This window comes from Macrotis lagotis, chromosome 2, assembly GCF_037893015.1.
Source record: "Macrotis lagotis isolate mMagLag1 chromosome 2, bilby.v1.9.chrom.fasta, whole genome shotgun sequence".
Taxonomy (NCBI): Eukaryota; Metazoa; Chordata; class Mammalia; order Peramelemorphia; family Peramelidae; genus Macrotis; species Macrotis lagotis.
The window spans coordinates 66,088,002-66,107,023 of NC_133659.1; the positions used below are offsets into that span (position 1 = coordinate 66,088,002).

At 37.7% G+C, this 19,022-nt stretch overlaps 1 long non-coding RNA gene across 2 annotated transcripts in view; it reads left to right on the forward strand.

The window, feature by feature from the left end:
- LOC141512798 (uncharacterized) overlaps positions 1-19,022 on the forward strand; it is a 195,016-nt gene that overhangs the window by 150,306 nt on the left and 25,688 nt on the right. For both annotated transcript variants that reach the window (XR_012475600.1, XR_012475601.1), the window contains 2 exons: positions 507-622; positions 8,289-8,426. This is a non-coding gene — a long non-coding RNA (uncharacterized LOC141512798). The remainder of the gene's footprint in view (positions 1-506; positions 623-8,288; positions 8,427-19,022) is intronic.

The window sequence follows — 19,022 nt, forward strand, 5'->3', positions numbered from 1 at the left end:
TCCCTTGAGGCATGATAGTTGATCTAATACTCATTTCTGAGCTCTCCAACTTTTCATCAAATGTTCTTTTGGGTATCTGTGGCTACCCCATTTTATAGATGAGGAAAGAAACAATTAACAGCTTAAGTGACTTGGTCCAAATCACAAAATGAATGGTAGTACTCAGGGCCATGAAGAGGAGATAATGATCATCTTTTTTAGCCTTTGAAATTAGTGCCTTGAATCAAGGGCACTTAGTGAATTCTTGGGAAAGGTTTCATACAGGAACAAAATGACAATTAGTAAGAATATTTTGACCACTTATTATATGCTTCCTGTAGACACTATGGGGGAATATAAAGAAACTTCATATAGGGTCCTAGACCTGAATAAGGTTATAGTCCCACTGGGGAGACACAATCACTTATATTTTTATGGTATTCAATGGTTTGCAAAATGCTTTATATAAATTATATCTTTTGATGATTGTGGAAGAGTTATGTTGCTTTTCATTTTTCTATCCCCAGAATGAAATACCTTCACATGCAACTGGGTGAATGAATTAAGCAAATCCTGGACTGAACATATATGAGCATGGCATTGTTAGCAGACACCAAGGAGGTGATCTTGACTAAAGGGAAAGGTATGTATAAGGGAACAGAAAGAGATGGATCAGAAAGATTGATGGGGCAAGTTTTTGGGTTTTTGAGCTCTAGGCTGAAGCTGACAAATCATATGTAGGAGCATATAAAGATTTTTTTCAAAAACCTGAAAGAAGGGAATAATGCAGTTTCAAAATCATGGGATCTTTTTTTAATGTAAATTTTATTTTTTCCAATTTCATGTAAAGATAGTTTTCAATATTCATTTTTCTAAGATTTTTTGAGTTCCATATTTTTCTACCTCCTCTCCCCACCCCCCGTGACAGTGAATAATCTGATATGGGTCAAATATGCACAACCATGTTTAGCTTATTTCCATATTAGTCATCCTGTGAAAGAAGAATCAGAGCAAAATAGAAAAAAAAAACTCAGATATCATAGAATCAAAGCAGGAATGGATCTTAGAGCTAGTGCACCCAGCTCATTTTATAGATGATAATACTGAAGCCTGAAACGGGTTAAGTGACTTGGCAAGGCTGGTTCTAAAGTACATCCCTAGTGACTCCTTTTTTAGTGTTTTTTGCATTACATCATTTCTACTAGGGATGGTATTCTTTCTTAACCTTTTAACCCATTATTTGATGTTGAATTTAGGAACAACTTTTTCCAATTGTAGGAATGCAGATAGAAAAAGTACAGACAACCTACAGATATTGATATTTGGAATCTTAGTTTAGATTATATGTGTGTGTGTATATATATATATATATATATATGTATGTATGTATGTATGTATGTATGTATGTATATGCCAACTGGACCTCTGGGAGGTGTCTTTGGTAACTGATTTCACTACTTTCCTGGGTATATCATGGTTACCTCTGCACAAATTGCTTGAGCTCTAAGAGGAATTTATGTTTAATTTTAAAGAAATTAGCTCTTGGAAAATACTCCCTTTTTAAAAAAGCAATAATATATATGACTTATTTCCCCCTTAATTTAGAAATATGGATATTCTCATAATAGTAGATACCATTTATACTGTACATTCAGCTTTTCAAAATGCTTTGCAGATATTGCTTTGACTTTTGGACTTAAGATACAGTTGCAAAACTATGAAGCATGGGAGGTAGAATTCAAACTTTGGTCTCTTCTGATGTCAAGTCCATTGTCATTTCTGTCAGTTCCAAGGTAGTCTAAATAGTATTACAGAAAAATTAGATCAATAAGTAGAGACACCCTGGCATGGTAGGTATCACACCAAATCTGGGGATGGAAAGACTTCTTTTCATGTCCTTCCTCTGTTATATACTGTCTATGAGATCAAAGGACTAATTTCTTAAGGACTAAATTCCACTAACTTCTGCTCCTAGATAATAAACTCCACTGTTAATTTTAAAATTTAGGGTGAGTGACAGAAGTTCTATTTAACATTTGCTTCCTTCTCTGTAAAAAATTGGTACCATAGACACTTCCCTGTGCCTCAGAACAGTTCTCTAAGTTTTAGAGGATTTGCCAAACTATAGCTATATATGGAATTTCCACAATGGAAGTTTCCCACACTGATAAAAGCAAGGCTTGGGATACAAAAATCTGACAATTGTGTACAAACTATATTGGAGTAGGTCGAGAATGTACTCAGAAAAGCAGCTGAAAACTATTACAATAATCCAGTGGGAAGTGATAAGGTTATTTGCAAAAGTGATAGCATTGTGTTAGAGATTCTAAGAGCTAGAAGGGGCCTTACTGATTGTCTGATCCAACCCCCTGATTTGGCAGATGAATAAACTAATGCCCAAAAGAAGAAAGTGCCATGTTTAAGATAATACAAATAGTAAGAGAGCTGGGACTTAAATCTAGCTCTCTAGATTTCTAATCGAGGATGTTTTCTCTAGATAGGAACAGAAAAAAAGGGGTGGATGCAAGAAATATATCAAAGAAAAAGTAAGGACTTAATGACTCTATAGGGGATGTAGAAAGAAGTTCCCCATGTTTTTGTTTTATTTTGTTTTTGTCTGGATGTTTTCAAGAAAGGTGATACAGAGGAGGAAGTAAAAAAAGGAGATTATATATTGGTGGTAGTGAGGATAACATGATGAGATTAGTTTTGAACATAATAGAGTAATGATGAGTTATATAAGTAAAGGAATTCCAGATGGCGATTGGAATCTGAGAGTTTGGATTTAAGTAGGTTCTTATTAGTTTTTTGATGAGTAAGATCATATTAGAAATACAGATTTAGGAGTAAGTGTCACAGAATGTACAACTGAAGAAATAAGCTTGAATAGGATCATTAAGGGATGAAGAATAGAGTTTAAAAGTAGAGAACTAAGACTAGGTTCTGGGAAACAACTAAGTTAAGGGTAGAGGAGACAAAAGAGGTAATGAAAAGAAATGGGAATGCTAAAAGTAGACATCACATAAAGCTAGATATTGATTAATAAAAATCATGAAACCTTCTGAACCAGTAGCATTATTTGAAATCTTATTTCCACTGGGCTGGAAACAATGGCCATACTTTATGTAATTATAATTTTAATTAGTGTGAAAGTGAATGCACAAGAACCCTTCAGAACACTTGCATGACAAATATTTAGGTTGGAGGAAAGGGATAATGCAAATATGTAGGGTTATGTCATCCAAGAGAGAAGAACATTTCTGGAAAGAGGAGGGTAACTAATAGTTTGTAGTGAGCCAGAAATATAGAGAGTTCAAAGAAAAATGATGATGAAGGAAAGGACCAGTCAATTTGGTAATGAGATCATTAGTGACTTAAAAGAAATTTACCTGGCATGATAAGGATTGATCTAGAGTTCAGGGAATTAAGTAGTGGGTAGAAAGGAAGTGAAAATGGCCTATAATAACCACTATTTCAAGAAGTGTGGCAATTAAGGGAAGGACAGAAATAGGATTGCTGCTAAAGGTAGTAGCAAGGTCAAGTTGAGATTTTTTTCCAACACAGAGAAATCAACTGGGAGCTAGAGCCCATTAATAGTTGGTGTGAGTGGATATATAATGGGTTAGGTTGGTGTCCTTCAATGGAGCCCTGTAGTCCATGGAACATTAGCTGAGAGGGGTAAAAGTTGAAGTGCTTCAAGGTTAAGTATTGCTACAGTAGACATGGCTGGATAAAACTGAAATAGTGGATGATAGACTCTGGTTGTCTTTAAAGTCAACCCTGAGAATTTCCCTATGACTTCCCCACCTTAACTTCTCACATGTGTAGACAGAACTCTGGTTTATTTTGCTACTTGCCAGGAGAATACAAGATTACTCTCTGTCATCAATGTAATCAGTTTCTTTTATCAACCCAGTTGAGGTCCTGCTAAAACCATTCAGTAATACCCAAGAGATCTTTCTAGTCCACTTTACCAAGTTCCCTCTTCCATCCCCCCCACCTCAGCTTTTATCTATAGCTCTTTCTCATTAAGTTGCACACTCATGTTTTTAATAGGCACACACTCAAACATATAGCATTACTTAGCTCACAGTCATCACATTCAAAAATGTTTGTTGATTAACTGGTATTTTTTTAGCACACAAGAAGACTCGATTCACTGTGAGAGCCCTGCCTTCTGTGAGTCAAAATGATGGGAATGTTAAATAAACTATATGAAGATACCAGAGGATGTTTGTTAGTACTTGACATTGTAATGACTTTTGCAATTCTTCCAGACAAATGGGATTTCTTCTGGTGGACTATCCTGGCCCACAAGGAAATTTCAGTTTGGCGTTTCCTTTTTGGCATTCTAATGTTGGCATAAGAAATAAATATCTTTGCTTCTCTGGTGTCATTAAATGGACTCTTCTCTGTATTTGTGAATCCAAACAAGATCCTGTTCTTGATCTGGATGAAGCAGTATCTTTCTGTTCATTTTTTCTTTTAGTGCTTAATTTTAATCCTTCGTTTCCCCTCTTAGTTGGTTAATGATTGACCATCCTACCAGTTTCCTGCCCTAAAGTCCTAGTGAACCATTCGTCCCTGTAGTATTTCTCTCTGCTTGTTTTACTTCATTTCATAATTTGCATTTTTTAAAGAAAGCGAAATCTTCCAATAATTTTCCCATCTTTATTGTCTACAGTATTATAAAATGTGGAAATTGGGTCTTTGAGTGTAACTACACAGTTGGAGAGAAGAGAAAGGGGGAGTCAGAGACAGCTAAGAAATAGTACCAAGAGAGAGTGACACAGAGAGGCAAAGAGAGAGAGATATCAGAGCAGGAGGAGGAGGAAGGGAGACACAGATATCCCTGTACAACTTAGAAAATATATATATTTAGAAAACCAAATAGGAGAGTGTCTGTGGCCAAAGTAGTAGTAGTAGTAGTAGTAGTAGTAGTAGTAGTAGTAGTAGTAGTAGTAGTAGTAGTAAATTATTACAAAAAAGAAAGGAGTGAATATTATTTATACTTTGACTAAAACTCAGTCAGAGTAATGTAGTAATTTTCCCAACAAAGTCTTTCATTTCTAATTTTAGAATGAAAGACCTTGTCTTCTATGAAAGGAATTTCAGGCATTAGGGAGAAGGTAGAGGAAGTGTTTTGGGAAGAGGGGAATTTTTTCCTTGCTCCAAGAATCATACTAAGTTTCCGTCAGGCCCTGAAGGTAAGAAATAGGGAAGTTTCAAAGAAGCATCAGAGTACAGTGGTTCAGGAGAGAAGATGGGACTTAGACTAAGTTCCTCTCCCTTAAATTTAATCTATTCAATTCTAGGTATACTGGAAGTAGAGTCCATTCTCAATCTTTTAAGTTCAAGTCAACTGACATTTATTAAGCACCACTGTTTACAAAGCATTGTGTGCACCCCTGTAGCCTGAGGCTCCGCTTCCCCCAGTGATCCTGCTCCTTTCTTTTTCAGACCATGCACAACTTTCTGGCCTAGTTTCTGTTGCCACAACTGTTTGTTCAGAACTTCTACCATCAGTAATACTTGCTTGGCAGGTAACAGGTGATTGCTGATAATGGGATGGGAAAAAAGTACTGGGGATTGCTTTTTGTTTCAGAAAAGGGAGTTGAGGGGCAGCTAGGTGGCACAATGAATAGAGCACAGGCCTTGGAGTCAGGAGTACCTGAATTCAAATCCGGTCTCAGACACTTAATAATGACTTAGTTGTGTGGCCTTGGGCAAGCCACTTAACCCCATTTGCCTTGCAAAAACTTTTTTTAAAAAAGGGAGTTGGATTACTCTGTTGAACAATCAATGGATACCCACTGAAAACTGAATCACAGAATAAGTTTTAGAGGCCAAATTTAGCATAATTTTTCTTGACTCCAAATTCAGGTCTTCATTATAGCACATTGCCCTTTCAATTTCATTTTACAGTTGAGGAAATTGGGTCAGAAAGAGGTTAAATGACTTAACCAAGGTCATATACCTAGTTAATCCCTAAGAAGAATTCAAACTCAAACCTTGCTGACTTCAGAGCCAGAGCTTTTCTATTTCCACTAGGCTGATCCAAGATAGAGTGTTTGATAATAGGCACATCATCACTTCTGTTTTGATTGTCTGTATGCTGACCCCATAGGAAAGAACATGACCCTGAAGATTTGTCTCTCCTTTCCTCAACTTTGATCCCACTGTGTCCTAGACTCTTGCACTAAATAAAATTCTGCTTGCTACAAATCTCATGTACACAGGTGGTCAGTAACAGTGACTATTCCTGTAAGTGTTGATAATGTTGGTAACTAAAATAACATTTGCTCTTGTTACTTTATGAATTCTAGACACCCAGGGGAATGATGGACCTGGAGTGAAGGAAACTTGGGTTCAAACTCAACCTCAGACATTTCACTAGCTGTGAGATCCTGGGCAGGCCACTTCACCTCTGTTTTTCCTTAATCCATTGGAGAAGGGAATGGCAAACCACTCCAGTATTTTTGCCAAGAGAACCTTGTGAACAGTTTGGTCCACAGGGTCATAAAATCAAATCAAATGACAACAATTGAATGACAACAACTTATGCATAGAGAACATATTAGAAAATCTAAGACCAAAAAATGAAATAGAGTAATTTACTTTCTACTGGGGAGCACAAGATCCTCACAAACAAGTAAGTACAAAGTACCTGTGAAGTAATGAAAAGAGAGTGGAGCATAAAAATTAAGAGTGGGGAGGGAGGGGAATCAAGAAAGGTCTGATAGAGGAGGTAGCAAATGAGCTGTATTTTGAAGAAAATTAGAGATTCTAAGAGGTATAGGTGAGGAATGAGAGCATTCCAGATCTAAGAGACAGACTAGATAAAGGTGCAGAGGTGGGAAATTAGGATGCCATTCAAGAATAGGGAGTTTAATTTGATTGGGAGGTAGGGTATATGAAGGGAAAGTAATAAAATAAAGCTAGAAATGTGGTAAGGAACCAAAGACTTTAAATACCAGACTGAAGATTTTATATTTTATCCAGAGATAATGAGGAACTACTTAAGGTTTTGGAGTATAACTGTGATATGATCAGCTCTGGGTTGTAGGAGTATCAACTTTTCAGCTTTTAGAGTCCTGATAGGAAAGAAGGAAAGTTTAGGAAATAAGGAGATCAGTTGGGAGACTCTTTTAATAGTCTAGGTGAAAGGTGATGTGGACCCAAATTAGACTGACAACCATGTGAGTGGAGAGATGAGGATAGAGTTGAGAGATGTTGGGGTTATAGAATCAATAGCATTTCTCCTAAATAAATGATTGTAAAAGGAGTAAAGTGAAGGAAGAGTCAAAGATGACTCCAAGGTTGTGAATCTAGATGAATGATATGAATGCTCTCAAAAAAAATCTTAGGAGAGGGGCAGCTAGATGGTGCAATGGAGAGTACTGACCCTGAAATCTGGAGGATAATGAGTTCAAATCCAGCCTCATTTAATATTTTTTTTAGCTGTGTGACTTGGGCAAGTCAATTACCCCATTGCCTTGCAAAAATACCTAAGTGTGGGGCAGGGGGGGAGAAAGCTTAGCAAAAGAGTAGAGTTGGGATGACAAGTATTTTGGAAAGAATGCAATGAGTTCTGTTTTGGACAGTCATATTTCAAATGATTATTGGGACATCTCAATGAAGGAATTTAATTGTAATATAGGAATGATTAGGATTGGTGTGTATATTTTGGATTTATATAACTTATCTAGGGCAATGTCAACAAAATCTAGAAATAAGAGAGCATCCAAGAGGAGAGGGTGGTCAATAGTGTCAAAAATTGCAGAGATCAAGTGGGAATCCTAAGGAAGACCACTGGATTTAGCAGAGATCATTACTAATCTTGAAGAGAGCATTTTCAGTTGTGTAGGGTGGGCTGTAAACTAGGATATAAGTGAATGACACATTGGTAGGAAACAGAGAATGGAGATAGCTAGAGTAGACCACTTAGAACCTTGATGCTGTTATTTTGGGATCTATGAAGTCAACTCTCATCAGGTCCCACCTCCCTCTACCCCGACACACTGGGGCAAATGAGTCAGCATCCTAACCTTTCCCAGAGAGAATAGAAACATTTCCCTATTCTTATTCCCTCCTTAGAACCCTCCTTTAATGTCCTAGAAATCATTCCAGTGGGGTTATTTATTGAGAATTTCCAAGATCCAAGGAACAGTACAGCCATCCCTTCTTTGAGTTCTTTTACCTAGCCCATGGACTCAACTTACTTCCTAATTCTTTCATCTCTTCCTATTCCAGATGGCATGAGAAAGCAATGAATAAATCAGGAGGAAAATGTAACTTCTCTTTTCCAGATTCCTGTTCTTTAAGGAAGGATTTGAATTTAAGAATATCACAAAGGATCAAGCTGTCTGCTGCTATAATTCAACTGCACATTATAGAGAGAAAAGACTGAACTTTTTTATTTCAAAGTAAAATGATAACATCAACTTGTAAGTATTTGTTTTTTTATCATTTGTACAAATAGGAGAAATTTTAGTAAATCATTTCAAATTTTCTGTTCTTTTTAGTGTTAATTAATGCTTCTCCTAGAAATAATTCTATTTTATTCCCACCTTCCATTTATCCCAGTCAGAACTTGATGGGTTGTATATGTGTTCCAGGAAGTGAATTATTTCCAGAGTTCAATAAATTAGAATGAACAATAGTGATTCTCCATTATTTTCTGCTCCAGGAGTAAATTCTGCTTAATTCCACAAACATTTACCAAATCCCAACCATGTGCAAAGCTTTGTATGAAATCTTGGAGATACAAGGAAGAAAAATCCCACATTCCCTATTTCAAGGAATTCAGATTTCAGTAGATCAGGACTATATTTTCATTTGGAATACATTAATAGTTTACATTAATTCAATGTTGTATTGTCAAATATTAACATCTGAACATGGATTATCCTATTGTAACCTCATAATAATCCTATGAATAATACAAGTTCAATTATTTCCATGTTATTGAAGAGTCAATCTAGAGTTATGATATGAGTGGGTATGACCCAAAGGCAGAGTCAGAAATCAAAATAGACTTCAAGTCTAGGGTTGTTGGAATTTTTTTCTTTTTCCCCCACCAAGATGTTTTGCTTCATATTTATATAAGTAAATGTATGCATATTGACATCAGATCTAAAGTTCTGTGTATAGTGATGTAGGTGGGCTTTTCACACCCCAGTGGTTAGGACTGCTCTTATGCTCTGTTAGAATAAGTAGTTGCATATATTTGAGGGGACAGAGATATTTATTTTCCTCAAAAATATTTGTCCTCTAAAAATATTTTCTTTGCTGTTAAGAGATCCATAAAAACAGAGTACTGTTTTTTATATTGGTATCAACTACCTTTGAGAAGGGGTTATTGTTATAGTCATTCGACTGTAGACTATAAGTATTTTTAGGGCAAGTAGTAAAGTATTATACCTCTAAATTCAGAAGCTCCCTCCCCCACCCCCAACTAGTGTTGAGCTTAGAGAAGAAGTTGAACAAATCCTTGTTAATGATTGTGAAAACTGTGAAAAACTGGTTTATCAGAACTTTCTTTAGTAGGAGGAGAAATAGAAATACTGAGCAAGGAGGTTTGGGGAAGAATTTTGAAACTTGGAAACTACTAGCAAGGGCCTGGGTCTACATAGAGCACCACAGTGAGAATAATGAGATCACTGGACACCTGAAAGAAAGAGAAAGTATAGCGACAAAGAGGAAAAAGAGAAAGAGGAAACAGATGAAAGAAAATCAGTGAAGACAAATTTCCTTCATAATTGTAAGGAGATTGAAACACTTGAGTGGTGGAAGGTAGAGAGCCATGTTAGGCTGAGAGTTCTGGAGGGATTGGCTAACAAGGGGTGTGTGTGTGTGTGTGTGTGTGTGTGTGTGTGTGTATGTGTGTAAGAATAGGGTACAAATTTCCAGTTGGAGGGGGCAGTAGAGGGTTATCTAATATTCTAATGCTAATGACCTAGTGGCCAATGACCATTTTGTCAGTTACTTAATAGAATATATCTAATACTTCACATGTTCTGGGCATTTTGCTAAGTGATAGAGATATAAAGAAAGGTAAAACAGTCCTTCATTCTAATAAGAGAGACAGTATGTAAATAACTAGGTCTATAAAAATAAATTGATGATGATATTTGTCCGTTGTTCTCAAAGAAAACATGACATCAGGGAGATGATGCCACCTCTTTGCGTGTGAATTGGATTTGAGTGGGCAGGTTGTGTGCCAAGTCACCAGGACAAGATATATCCAATGTAAATGGAAGGTGATTTCAGAATGAAGGAATTTACAAAAGGTGTGGAGGAGTGGATGGGAGAGGAAAGACCTCTTGCTCTATATGACATTTGAGCTGAGTCTTGAGGGAGGCCAGGAAATCTAGGACATGGAGGTGAGGAGGAAGAGCAAGCCAAGCACGGAGGACAGTCAGAGGAAAGGTAGCGAAAGGTACATCTCGTCTTGAGTGTGAGAAATAACAAGACCAGTGTAGCTGGATCATATAATATATGGAGAGGGTCAAGTGAAATCAATAAACATTTGTTGAATGCTTACAATGCATTAAGCTTGGGGCTAAGAACTGAGAATGAAAACAAAAGCCAAAAAAGACCATATAGTCCTGTCCTCAAGAAGCTTATACTTTAATGAGGAAAAACATATAAGAAGAAACTGAAAAGCAGGAGATGAGGTGGGTGAGAGGTGAGGGGATGGTGGAAAAAGAAATACAGAAGCTCAGGAGAGGAACCTGGAGAAGTTAGCTAGCACAAGCACATTCCTTAAAACGGAGGTTCTAGTGGAAACTGTCTACTTAGGGGAAGGGGTCACAGAGAGCAGAGTGATCTTAGAGGGTGAGAAGTTCATAGAAGTCTAATGAAGGAGGCTGCCATGGCACGGTGAGGGGAAAAATTAGAATCAGGAGCAAAACCTAGAAAGCAAGAAAAGACTAATAAGACTAGAAAGGTAGAACAGTAGGAAGGGTCCAGGTTATGAAGGGCTTTAAATCCAAATGCCAAAAGAGGAGTTATTTGATTCTAGGGGTAATTAGGAACCACTGGAGTTGATTGAGTAGAGACTGACTGAGTGGCCCAGAAGAACCAAAAACTTGACCATCATGCTCTTTGACATCTCTGTGGTGTGGGACTTGGGCTTTATGAGAGTGATAAGCAAACTTACATAGTGTATATTCATATAGGGTAGCAAGCTATGATGAAACTAGGAAGTCAGATATAGCCTGTTGAGCCTTGTTTCCTGTGCTTCAGAAAATCCTGTTTGGTAGATGAATGGAGGGTGGATTGGAGTGGGGAGATGACCAATTAGAAGGTTACTTTTATCATCCAAACATAAGGTGATGAGAGGTTGTACCAATGGCTTATATGAGTTGAGAGATACAGATATTTGAAAGATGTTCTAAGAGTAGTAAGGATAAGACCTGACAACAGGATATATGGTATGGATATATATGGATATATGAGGTGAATGTGAATGGAGTGTTAAGTTTAACATCAAATTGTTAGTTTGCATGACTGGGAGAATCCAGCCTTATCATTTTATAATTGTGGAAACTGAGGTTGGGGGGAGGTTTCATTGACTTGTTTAAGGTACAAAATTAGTAAGCATCAGAAGTGGGATTTAACCCAGGTCCTGTGATTCTAAAACCAATAATGATCTTTCTACAGTGCCAATTTCCACAGGGGCATTTAGGTGTTCCAGGAGGTAAGAAGACTGTTGGTATGAAAGGTGTGTAGATGGCAGAAAAGAAAAGAGTCAGGATATTTGTCTTGTTCAACTTTCTTCCATGACAGGTGTGTCCAGCCTGTGTCCCATGAATCCTATATGGCTCTCAAAGCTCATTTATACATCATTACATTTTATTATTAGGTTCAATGGTAGTATCATAGTAATAAATAAATATTAAATTTTATATGTGGCCTTTGGCAAGTTTTGTTGGGTAATGTGACCCAGAAGAACTAAAAGGTTGGACACCCATGCTTCGTATCATCACTGCGATGTGGGACCTGGGCTTCATGGGAATGATCCAGGACACCTACATAGTGTGTATTCATATAGGGAAGCAAACCATGATGAAACTAGGAAGTCAGATATGACCTGCTGAGCCTTGCTTCCTGTTTTGGTCCCTTAGAGATGATGGCCCAGGCCCCAAGTATCCTTAAAAATAAGTTTCCCTGATGTCTTCTTCAAATGGTTCTGCTAGAAGGAAATGAGTTAGATAGTCTGCCTGGGTTTTGCAGGTACCTGATGATTGGGACCTATACCAAGAGGATCAGAAAAAGATTATTTTGTCAACATTCCCAGCAGGGAAAGAATGATTAGGCTTTTATTGATACCAGCTCTTCTAAGTTAACTGCAGAAGGACCTAGAGACCTGAAGTAACTCATCTGTGTTCTCTGTGCTTCTCTAGTTGGATCTTTTGATTAGAGACTCACTTTGAATTAAGCCCTTTGTTAGTTCGATCTACCAATGTACATAGGACCCTAGATTTAAAACTGGAAGAGTTCTTAGATACCATCAATTCCACTCTCCTCTCATTTCATAAATGAAGAAACCTAGGCGCAGAGAGTTTAGTGACCTGTCCAGGGTCATAAAGCTAGTAAAGGTCAAAGTCAGGGTCTTGCCAATTCCATTCCCTCATCACTATATTGTATTGTCTTTTTGTCTTTTCTGATGATGCAAACTCAATCTATTTCTGAAGCTTACATTTTTTTTAAGTCTTCTAGGAGCATTGAAGAAATTTAATCAGGCAACAGGGTTTTTTTTTTTTTTTTTTTTTTGCTGTAGTCTATTTAGGTAGACAATAAATTTCGATTTTGCAAAGCATAGAGAAGTCAATAAAGATAGCCTCCCAGTAAAAGTAAACTTGCTATGGAAAAAACTTGTGAGTTTCTAAAATTTTGTCATGAGAGTAAATCCTAACTGTTCTTAAGAACTCATTGACTCTGCACCACCTGTTAAAAAACAACCCATGCTGATCTTCTGGACCTCCCCTAGCCCTTCCTGTCTCTGTGTTCCATTTGGTTGTCCTCTGATTGTTGCAGGTTAGTCTTGTCCTTTCCTAAGAGGATGGTCACCTCGCCATAAGCTTCTCTCTTTCCCTCTGGTGAGAAACACAGAAATATAAACCTCCCGAGAACGGAGCTGAATGAATGCTGCAGAGATAGAGGACACACGCAGATGAGAAGGGGGCTTTCCCTTTGATACCTCCACCCCCTCACCTCCACCTCGCAGATTGATCTGTATTGTTTGTTGTCCAAGTCTTTCCAGGCCTGGGCTTACTGAAGGTGTGGCCTGCTGACTAATATGCAAAGAAGGACTTGGGTTTCTGGTGATCACTGGTGCTCCAGCCGGGGGACCACAAGCCTCTGTTCAGCTGGTGTCACTGACACTGCAGGCCATCGGAATTCCCCGGTGCTTTTGAGAGAGATGGAGGTACTTGAGGACAGCTTGTGGGGGAAGAAGTATGTTTTCAGGGGCTCCTATATTATATCACACCTCTTTCTCTGTCTCTGTCTCTGTCTCTGTGTGTCTTTTTCCTCTGTCCCTCTCTGTCTCTCCCTCCCTCTCTCTCTCTCCCCTTCTCTATCTCTGTCTCTGTGTCTCTCTGTATCTCTTTGGCCGTCTGTCTGTCTGCTCTATCTCTCTCTCAGACTCTTATCTCTTTGTTTCTATCTCTGGCTCTCTGTGTGTCTCTGTCAGTCTCTTTTGTGTCTGTCTCCTCTCGTTTCTGTGTGTGTATGTATGTATATGTGTTACATACAGATCCATATTACATTCTGTCTATAATTTAGTCAGTGCTTAATAAATATTTATTGGTTGAAGTATTGTCCTGAGAAAAATCAAAGAAACGATGGAAATTTTGAATCTAGAAGAAAAGATGGTAACTGACAGAAGCACAATTTTACAGAACAGAGCCAGGGTAGCTGGTAGACAAACCTACTACATTAGAGAGAGTGACTTTTGTTACAGAATTTGGACTCTCGTATAAAAGCATTGACTTTACCAATTATCACTCAGGCAGCTCATTTAAGTTAGACACAGTACCCATAACTTTCTTTGATTCCTGATTAAAAAAATCTGAGACAAAACTTAAAATAGTAATAATAATGACTAGCATGGATGTAGGTTGGCAAGTGATGGCCCTGCATCATTTCATTTAATCCTCAAAAGAATCCTGGTAGGTAGGGTTCTGTAACTAACCCCTTTTTACTTTTTTTTTAGGTTTTTCCAAGGCAAATGGGGTTAAGTGGCTTGCCCAAGGCCACGCAGCTAGGTAATTATTAAGTGTCTGAGACCAGATTTGAACCCAGGTACTCCTGACTCCAAGGCCAGTGCTTTATCCACTATGCCACCTAGCCACCCATTAACCCCTTTTTATAGATGAGGCAACTGAGGGTGAGAGAGGTTAAATCACTTATCCAGGATCACACAGTTAGTAATTATCTAAGGCTAGATTTGAATTCAGGGGTGTTCTTGACTCCAGACCCAGAGCTATTTACTGGAACACTTAGCTGCTTTATAAATGAATACAAATACCATTAGTATTCTTAGCATAAATCATTTTCATTTCCTGCCTCTGGCCTTGATTTGTTCCACAGCCTCATTCTGCATTGTCCATTTGAGGTCCAGGACATATTAGGATGAAATAATTATTCTGATCGATAATGCAGCTATCTATGCCATTATGGCAGTAGGAACAGTAACTACCACAGCTCCCTAAATTGTTATACCTTCCCTAGTATCTACACCACTTCTTTTTTGATTTTGGTGCTAATTTTTCATGTGGAGGGAGAGCCTGGTGTGTTAAAAAAGAACATAATTGGGCTTCAGTTTGTTTACATCTCTGATATGCTAAATTGTAAGCTCCTGGAAGGCAGGGTCTATAATTTTGTCACTTTTGCATCTCCATTGCATTGCATAATGACTAGCAAATAGTAGGTGCTTAATAATTATTTAGTGAAATTAATTTAATTGAGTTATTACATGTTTGAGCAAGCCACCACCTCCCTGGGCTTCTTTTTCTTCATATGCACAATGAGAGATCTAGACTTGATGATAATCTAAGATCTCTTTGACATCCACATCTATAAACTCATATCCTGATTAAATCCTCTATTTTCTAAACAATCATTTCCTTTTTCTAGTTCTTGTTTTTATGATTTGATAAATTAGGGGATGGAATAGGTGATCTCCAAGGTCTCTAAAAACTTGAAATCCTAGAATTTCTGATATCTTTGCCTTGGATTTTGCTTTAATCTCACAATATTAATTTTTCATTAGTTTATGTTTAACTTTCCCGATTTGAATCAGCATCTTGAATCCCTGCACTCCTTGATGTTAATATATAAAAATAATGTTTTGTCCATTATTTTTGAAGAAGACCACAGTATCAGAGAGGTGATGCCCATGAATTAGATTTGAGTGAGGGGGATGCTGTGCTAAGTACCAGCCTCACTTTCTCTTCCAGAGTCATCTGGGTCTGATGCCTAAGGTCACACAACTAGTAAGTGGCAAGTATCTGAGGTTGAATTTGACTTTCTGTTCTCCTGACTCCAAGGTCAGTGCTCTAGCCACTGCACCACCTAGCTACCTATGGCAACATATACTTGTTGATTGACTATTTGAGATTTACAGGGTCTAGGAAAAAAGGTAAGAATAATTAAAACATGAGATGATTGATTTGAAGATTTGATTTGAAGATTTGATTTGATTTGAAGACACATTAGATGGTAGGAAATGCTGAGACAGGACAATGTTAATGTTCAAAAAAAATCTGAGAATTTGTCTTTTCCTTGTTTTGTGTAAATTCTGAAATATGTATATATGTAAATAGGATGGAGTCAATCATTTGTTTTGAGGATGAGTGGAATATTCCTAATAAAACCTTCTTTGGGTTAATGTCCCTAATGAAGTCCTCTCAGGGTTAAGGAATATTAAGAAAAACAAACCATTATTCTCAGAAGAAGGAACTTGCATTCCAAATGAGACTTGTAATACCACCTATTTTCTCAATAAGTATATTTTTACTAACTGGGAGGATGGTAGACTTTCGTAGAAAGACCTTGCATTCCAAGACAACTTTATGACAAACCTAGTTTTACTAAATAACTTTATGACAAACCTAGTTTTACTAAATTTAGATAGTTATAATCCTGAAGGTTATTCTCACATTTGGATAATGAGGTAATATTTTATATAATCATTTCATTCTTTTCTTTGTTTCTGGGATAGATTTTTGTGAGTAGAATGTAACTCTGAAGACTAACCAATGAGCTGACAGAGAGTGAGGATAGGGAGGAGAAGGGGATTGTTGTTAGGCCATATAATCTTGCTTGACTGTTCTTTGGGTGCAGCTCTTTGATCGTTAGTCTGCTCTTCTCTGGAGAAAAGCAAATAAAACCTTTCTTTTTACTCAGACTGGTCTCTGAACGTTTTCTTTGGTGTATTTTTATCATATACAAGGAGACTGTCAAATTATCAGCAGGACTATTTCTATCTTAGAAATAAATATACATGGGGCAGCTAGGTAGCACAGTGGATAGAGCACCGGCTCTGGAGTCAGGAGTACCTGAGTTCAAATGTGACCTCAGACACTTAATAATTGCCCAGCTGTGTGACCTTGGACAACTCACCTAACCCCATTGCCTTGCAAAAACAAAAACATAAAAAGAAATAGACATATACTGCAAATCAGAGGTTGCTATATTATTTAGTTAATTGTCTAGATTTAAGAATGTGATGGAAAAAATTTTAATAATGCAAATTAAACTTCTAAGTGTGCCATAGGTATATCTTTTTTCTTCCAGAGAGTTATTTACTAAATATTTATCAGCATAAAATTATGGGATACAATGACATATATGAATGGGCACTCAAATAGTAAATGATGAAAATAAGGAGAGATGTTGTGTAGGAAGAAAGGGCAAGAAGAAGGTACAGTTGGAGGATGAGGAGAAGAGAAGACCTTGGTGGTGTCTGACTTGGTGTGGATAACCCTGGAGACCTACCTTTAAATCTAGTAGATATATCACCTCTCATTGTGATCAAGGGCAGCTAGGTGGTGCAATAGATATAGCACCAGCCCTAGAGTCAGGAAGACCTGAGTTCAAATCCAGACTCAGACATTTGACGTGTTCTAGCTGTGTGGGCTTGAGCAAGTCATTTAATCCCGATTGCCTCACATCCAGGGCCATTGTCCCAATCCATATCTGGCCACTGGACCCAGATGACTCTGGAGGAGAAAGTAAGGCTGGTAATTTTCCACAGCAAATCCTTCAGTCAAATCCAATTCATGGGCATGTCATGACATCACCTCTGTGACGTCATAGTCTTCTTCAAGAAAGAAGGTCAAAATGACAACATTGTAATGAGGAAATGAAGAATGGAATAAAGGAGCTATTTAGTGCTATCCACACAACTATTATTCACAATGGTGAATAATTTAGCTTTCTTTTTTTTCTTTCCAAATGCTCACCAAATCTGGGCAGTGATATTAGAGACAGTTGGTACAATGGGTTATGTAGGTAAAAAAGTAACACTGTGCCTGTGGTCCCTTCTACAGATGTCACCTTTAAGCAGGAATTATGGGGAAAAGTCCCTGGGGCTCTCTCCCTAAAGCTGTTGAAGAGTGGGTAAAAAATGCTGACTTATAAGAAGACTAAAACATATTAGGTGATAAATATATTCATATTTTCAAGTTTATTTATGCAAAAGAGTTTAGATCCCTGTTGGGAGTGCTACCCTTGAAGTCAAGGGTGTGACCTATACTCTTGAGAGAAGAGATCATTAGCAAAACTTTTGCCCTAGGTGTGTCTGGAGTGATTGATTTTAATAGTTGGAGAGGCTCTCTAATTTGGCTTGGCTCCAATGTTGCTATCCTGATTAGTTAGGCCCCAGATGTCTGCCTCAGATAATTGCCCTTAGATAAGCATTTATACACTGCTCATAGCAATCTTGGAGCAGTGTGGGTAGCAGCAACAACAACATTTGTATTGTGAGGTTAACAATGGCTCAAAATCTGAGGCAGCATAGCACAGCAGAGAGAAAACTGGCCTTGAAACCAGAATCACCGGGGTTCAAATCTCACCCACTCTAGGAAAGTTATTTGACCTTTCAGTGCTTTAAGCAACTCTAGTTCTGCCTTGGAGTCAGTCACTAGTTTATTCTAGGAATTATGTAGTCCTCATAGGGAGACAAGCAAACAGATATATTCTTATAAAATATTGATAGAATATAATATGCTAAGGAAGACTTTAGACAGACAAAAGACAAGGAAAGGCCTCTTGGAGAAGGTGGGATTAGAAATGAGTCTTGAATGAAGCCAGGTGGTGGAGATGAGGAGAGAAAACATTCTAGACTTGGGTTACACAAGTCAAATGATATTGAACTGGGAAATGGGGATAACATGTGCCATACATAATAAAAAGGCCGGTGTAACTGGATTGGAGAGTGCTTAGAGATGACTAAATTTTAAGTCTAGAAAGGTAGGAAGGGACTATGTTATGAAGGGCTTTAAAAGTCAAACAGGAGACTTATTTGATGGGGTGGTTAATGGTAATCCATTAGACTGTCAGTTCCTTGGAGGCATGGACTGTCTTTTGTCTCTATTTGCCTGGTTCATGGTTGATGCTTAATAAATGCTTAGATGGATTAATAATGTGCTACTGGATGTGTGTGTGTGGTATGTGTGTGTGTGTATGTGTATGTGACGTGATCAGATCTGTGATTTAGGAAAATGAGTTTGATGCCTTTGTGGAGGATGGATTGGAGTGAAGAGAGACTTGAGACAGAAAATTATTCTCCACTTATGAGGTGAATAGAGACTGCATATTAGTAGTTATGTGAATGGAGAAAAAGGGGACATAATATGAAAACTATCATGAAGGTTATAAGAAAAAGATTTACAAACAAATTATGTGGGATATATGAGTGAATCATCAAGGATGACATGGAATTGCAAACAGTTCACTGGGAAGATTGTGTCCTTGATAGTGATTGGAAAGTCTGGAATAGGAGAGGGTTTGGGAAGAAAGATAACCCA